At 49.7% G+C, this 6137-nt stretch overlaps 1 pseudogene; it reads right to left on the bottom strand.

Moving 5' to 3' along the window:
* Positions 1 to 3490: 3490 nt before the first annotated feature.
* On the bottom strand, positions 3491 to 3619 carry LOC144111531 (U2 spliceosomal RNA; annotated as a pseudogene).
* Positions 3620 to 6137: the final 2518 nt, after the last annotated feature.

The following is a 6137-nucleotide window of genomic DNA, read 5'->3' as shown; positions in this document are numbered from 1 at the left end:
GTATGCGATGTGAAGCGCTAAAGTTTTACGGCATGAGCCAGTATGCGGAGCACACCCCGAAACATAGCGCGGATGAAGCCCGTCCAACGTCCTCCATCGAAATGGCCAGGAGAGTAAGATGAGAACGAACGGAGGGGCAGCGGTAGGAGAAGGTTATGGCCAATCCCCCTGGTGGGTATGTGCCATTGGGTGAGGTCAACAACAACAACAACAACAAAAGAAGGAAGGGGAGAAGCAGCGGCCGAAAATGGAGGGTTGCAGCTGCCGACGGAGACATTGAAAGAGGAAATAAAAATTAGTAGAGCTAAACTTATCTGCTCACGACATTAATCAGTGAAAGATAGCTGGAATTATCGGGGTTTCCGTCAGCTGAGGGCGAGCTGGCGCATGCATGCAACGAGTAGTGTAATGCTGGGACAAGCTTATTTATACACATATTATGCAGGCGATGAGCCAACCTGAAACTCAAAAAGCTCGTTTTTTTTATTTCCATTACTCGCACATTTAGCCACTTTGCTGTGCCTCTCTTTCCGAGCATGTTTAGCCACTTGTCTCTATAGGCCTGTTTGTTTCGAGCACGTTTAGGTATTTGGCTTAGCCTCTCTGTTTCGAACTCGTTTGGCCAGTGGGCTTCGCCGCTACCGATGCGGTCTTGCACGTTCTGCTCGGACATGAACACGCTTTCGACTTTGCCGTCGCAATGGAGAATATCCACTCCCGCCGGCATGGTGAATCTGCCAGCCTCCCACGGCGCGCACTCTTCGCGAACATCTGTCGAAGACTGATTCATTCAAAAACATTTAATGCGCCAAAGGGAGGTGATTCTTGAAGTCTTCGTGTTGGCACCTCTGGTCCAGGGCACCAGCGGCTTCTGCTGCCCGGCGAGCTCGTTCGACCAGCTGGAGCTCGTACTCGGTACAGGGATTTCAGGGGAACGACCCTCGAACCCCCTTTGGTTTCAAGGACATTCGTGACTTCACCCCCTCCCCCCCCCCCCCCCCCCCCCCACTCAATGAGCGTAACCTTGAGCGACGGCATCCAACTTGACGTTAACCACGACGTCTTCGTGTTTCAGGGGTCCATATTATCATGTGTTTCGAGTCGCGGGGCTTGCACTTAGTACGCCTGCCGCGCTCGTGGCCCCGCGGCTTTGCACCTACCTTCTGCATGCTTCTTGAAAGTCCGTGAGTACTATTAAGGATCAAGGATAAAGTTTTTTTTCCTCCTTCCTTGCTTCCGCTAGGCCTGTCGTCGACGGCTGCCATGATTTTTGCAGCAGGCGTAATCTCGGTACATTTTACAACTATACACAAAGTTTATCATGCGGCCACGACCAGCTGTAGTTATTCCAGGCTCACTACAATTGAATGAAGCTGAAGACAGGTAAGGTCGGCATGCTTTCGCTCAATACATGGACTTTGTTTTGCATCATAGTAATAATTGCAGATGCATATTTTCTTTAAAGTTTCACAGATGCCAGCAGTACGAGACCTAGAAGCCTAGAAGAAGAATCAGAAGGAGGGAGTGTCCCAAATGCAGTGACACAGTGGAGTCTAAATTTAGAATGTCTGTGCTGGATTTGAGCATGTGGCCAGAGCCTGTCATCGAAAAACGCCAACTTCGCTCAGGTTTGTTATTTTCGCGAAGCCCAGGGCACATTTACGCCTGCGAGACGCAATTCTAACATCACGAAACCTCTTGAATATTTGGTTCCACTAAGTGCAATCACAGCTCCAGGGCACGTACAGAAAAATAAACATTTCAAGGACGCTTAAGCTTCGCTTTAAGAGTAGACGCGATAGCTCCTTCTCCTCCTTTCCGCCTTTTCATTGCTTCTCTTTCTCATTTCTAATCAATTGTGAATCCACAGTCACATTACCGATCACGGTTATCGATTACAATCACAATTATCGATCACATTACCATTCACCACACGCAATTACCGATAACAAATGACTAATCATTATTCACTCTCCAGGTTGCACTGCACGACATACTAAATACTGAAACGCATAAGTACCATTTTTAAGTACAATGAAGCACTACAACGCCACCTTTTAATTCCGCACAATTTTGATGACTAATTAGCAAATTAGCATTTGTTTACGTTCTTTAATTACTATATATCAGTACACATCCCAAACAAACGTTACTAAGTCGTACACGCCACAGCGCGTTCACTATGTGTCGAAATCGAACGCACCGAGCAGTTTTCTTTCGGGATATTGCAACTATTCTAAATTTTCACCGGTACGCAGCATTCACGGGCGATATTACCTGCTTGTGCGACCCACGCCACTGTACAGGGTGTTGCGAAAATGCCGATAGGAGCCTTTGTATTTTATCAGCTATCACTGAAAGCGCAGGGTTAATTGATGATGGATTACCATCCCCCTTCACATTTACGTCTCGATCGGATTTAAGTTTCCACAGACCTTCAAAGGAGCATTTTATGTGACGCCATGCCTATTGCTTTGTCCGCTCATGCCATGGTCGTTGCGTGTATTAGAGAATATACCCGTCCAACGTTTCAGCCGCAATGGGCACTATAGAAGCTTCTAGGAAGACTGCAAGCAGCGAGTCAGGACAGCTTTCGAATTATTTGCAGCTTGGGACATGTTTAAGCGAGCAGTTCGCTGCTTGGCTATTGAGATCGGCTCAACGAGGTCTTACTGTAACCACGGTGAAGACAAAAGGTTGGTGCAGAGCCTTTATAATTTGCACGAACTTGAAAGCGAGGCTCCAGGCATCTACAGCGAGAAAATTGCAACTGTTAAGCGCCACCTGTTAAGTTTAATGCAGACGCTTTCAGGCGGCCCGTGTACGATCCCGCAGCGATCATGATTAGCACTCTTCGGAGCCAACTAGACAGGCCTTGCTTGATGAGCGTCGCCACGTGGTTTCCGAGCGCGTCTGTGAGCTGTACTGTGGTGGCGCGAGCACAGATCCAATAGTTACACCTCTTTTTTTTCGGACACTTCAGGCACAGCTGAGGATGTTCATGCAGCGCGCTGACTGTCTATGATTACACCGCTTTCTGAGGATGACTGCGTTGCAATAAGTGCCTTTGAACCTTGGGTGAACCTCGACTGCCACTTTCGTGAACCTCGCGACTTCACGGCGTCTCAGGGGAATTTTATAAGCCATTTAAATCTTTTTTATCCCCTGTTCCCCTCAAACTTCTCGACACAAGTACTGATGTGGAATCTTTGCCACCCTCATTTACCAAGAGCCCTACTGTTTTAGCACAGGGGCCTTTTGCGTTTCGCCTCCATCGAAACACGGCCACCACGTTTGGATGGAGGCGAAGCGCATAATGCGCGTGTATGCTGTATTGACTGTCTGATTTTTCTGAGAGGAAGCAGGAAAAGGAAAGAGCATGGGCCTGCCTACTACCTCGAGCCGAGCCACGCTCGCTGCCACGTGCTGAAAGTAGGAGGGGTAAAGGATAGGAGAGCAAAGAGTGAAAGAAAAGACGCACCGCGCTATTAAGCCCTGGGCCGATCCCGGAGGCTGTGCAATACCGGGCCGACCCGTGACAGAGTGCTTCAAGCCAAGCACTCCGCCATATTTCAAAAATAAGTTTAGTATTTTAGGTCCAAGGACCCGCTGCAGATATTAGATCAGGTATCAGGTATATCGATCTGTATGCTGCACCCTCCGCGGTGGCTCAGTGGTTAGCGCGCTCGTCTACTGATCCGGAGTAGCCGGGTTCGAACCCGACCACGGCGGCCGCGTTTCGATGGAGGCGAAACGCTAAGGCGCCCGTGTGCCATGCAATATCAGTGCACATTAAAGATCCTCAGGTGGTCGAAATTATTTCCGAATACCTTCACTACGGCAATTCGTTTTCATTTCTTGTCTTAGTCCCTCCTTTATCCCTCCCCATACGGCGCAGTTAAGGCGTACGCCTATATGTGAGACAGATACTGCGCCTTTCATGTTCGCAAAATAATAATTATTTAATAATTGGTTTTTTGGGGAAAGGAAATGGCGCAGTATCTGTCTCATATATAGTTGGACACCTGAACCGCGCCGTATGGGAAGGGATAAAGGAGGGAGTGAAAGAAGAAAGAAAGAAGTGCCCGTAGTGGAGGGCTCCGGAATAATTTCGACCACCTGGGGATCTTTAACGTGCACTGACATCGCACAGCACACGGGCGCCTTAGCGTTTTTCCTCCATAAAAACGCAGCCGCCGCGGTCGGGTTCGAACCCGGGAACTCCGGATCAGTAGTCGAGCGCCCTAGCCACTGAGCCACCGCGGCGGGTTTCGCAAAAACCCATTTTCAGTTTTTCTGTGTTCTGTGCAATGTCAGTGCACGTTAAAGATCTCCAGGTGGTCGAAATTATGCCGCAGGCCTCCACTACGGCACCCCTGTCTTCGGTCATGCCCTCCTTTATCCTTTCTCTTACGGCACGGTGCGGGTGTCCACCAAGGTATGTGAGATCCTTTGCAGTTACTCAACGTGGCTTTGCCCGCCCCCTCATCATGCAGTTGGTACGGGCCCTTCACCCCGACTGCAGGATTGCGGCCTACAAGACCATCCGCCGGCTCTCGGACCAGCTGCCCAGGCGGGGCCGAGCCCTCCTCCTGCGCCTCCGCATCGGTTGCGCGTAGACGCCCTCCAGGTTGTACGCGTGTGGCAGGGCCCACTCTCCTTCCTGCCCCTCCTGCGGGCACATGGGGACGCTCGGCCACCTCATGTTGACGTGTCCGACCCATGACCCCCCAGGCGACGAATCGAGTCATGATACCGGGCACTCGGTCTCCCGTCTACCACGGAGCATTACCTTCTCTTCCCTGCTTGCAGCAAGCTCCTGGCGCATCGGGACATCCTCTCCTTCCTCGAGGCGGCTGGCCTGAGCATCTTCCTCTTGACCTTTGCCCCGTCCAGCACGAGGCGATGGATCTGAGTGGACCGATGCTCATTCCCCCTGCCCGGTGCTTGCACACATTCACAGTGCACCGAGGCTCCTCTCCCCCCCCCGCCAAGTGCTTGCAGACTTTCCCAGTGCACCGAGGCTCCCCTCCTTCCCGCCCGGTGTTTGCACACACTCCCATTGCACCGAGGTTCCCCTCCCTGTTGGACGCTGACGTTGTTGCGGCGGTGCGACTCCAGAACGGCTAAGGATCCACGGCCCTCCCCTCCCCCTACATCCCCTACCCCCCTCCCCTGGTACCGAAGAGTGATGCCCAAAGGGCCAACATACGTCGGGACCAGTATCCCCCTCCCCCTTCATAGCAACAACCACCAACCACCAGTTACTGCGTCGTTTCCTTTCCTCAAATTCAAATTTTTATTTTTAGTACCAAAGCTGTTTACAAGCAAAAACTACGGTTTGTAGATAGCTACAGACATGCTTTTTAGTGTTCACTCTAAAATTTTTCTTAAGTTAATCAAAGCAACTTTATATCGAAGCTTGACAAGGCAAAAAAAGATGGCCCTAGAAAAAGCTGATACCGAAGAAAAAGCTTCAGTGGGCTCAAGCCACCCGTCATCAATGGAAGCGAAGACACATTAAAAATAATAAGAATGAGCACACTAAACTAAACAGGAATATATTAGAAATCCAACGTGGCACTATAAGGACATATTGATATAGAGGAATGAAGAATCATGTAAAATATTGTATTTAACATTAGGATGGCATGTACTACCTATGAGGTAGAGTAGTTAATCCAGACAAAGCAAATGATCTAACAGGCGCCAGTCATTCTCGCGCGGAAAATTCAACACATAATTAAGCACATTGAGGCTATTGAAGTAGACAAAGCGTATAAAAAATGCAACATCTCTAAGATGTTGCATTTCAAGTTGGCCACAGCTCGGCTCAAATTGGCTCAAATCGGCTGCAACTTGCAATGTCTACTTGGATTTGACCTCAGCCATTATGTGGCTTGTATGGACGCTCATTGCAGTCTTATCTACACGTTGCGCGCATGGTGTTGCAGTATTGCGCTAACACTCGTCAACAACTGGCACTGCTGCAAATGTGACCTGGCAAAGACATTCGACGGAGTGCGCCACTCGTTTCTTTTTTCTCTTACAAGTAACGTCAGTGTTGGTTCACTTCTGTCTTCTCAGTTGCACCGTTGTTTCAAGAACTGTTCTGAGAGCTTGATTGTAAATGGCTG

The sequence above is a fragment of the Amblyomma americanum genome, chromosome 11 (genome assembly GCF_052857255.1).
Source record: "Amblyomma americanum isolate KBUSLIRL-KWMA chromosome 11, ASM5285725v1, whole genome shotgun sequence".
NCBI classification, from domain to species: Eukaryota; Metazoa; Arthropoda; class Arachnida; order Ixodida; family Ixodidae; genus Amblyomma; species Amblyomma americanum.
Note: the sequence above shows the minus strand (reverse complement) of the source record. Positions and strands in the feature narration are given on the sequence as shown.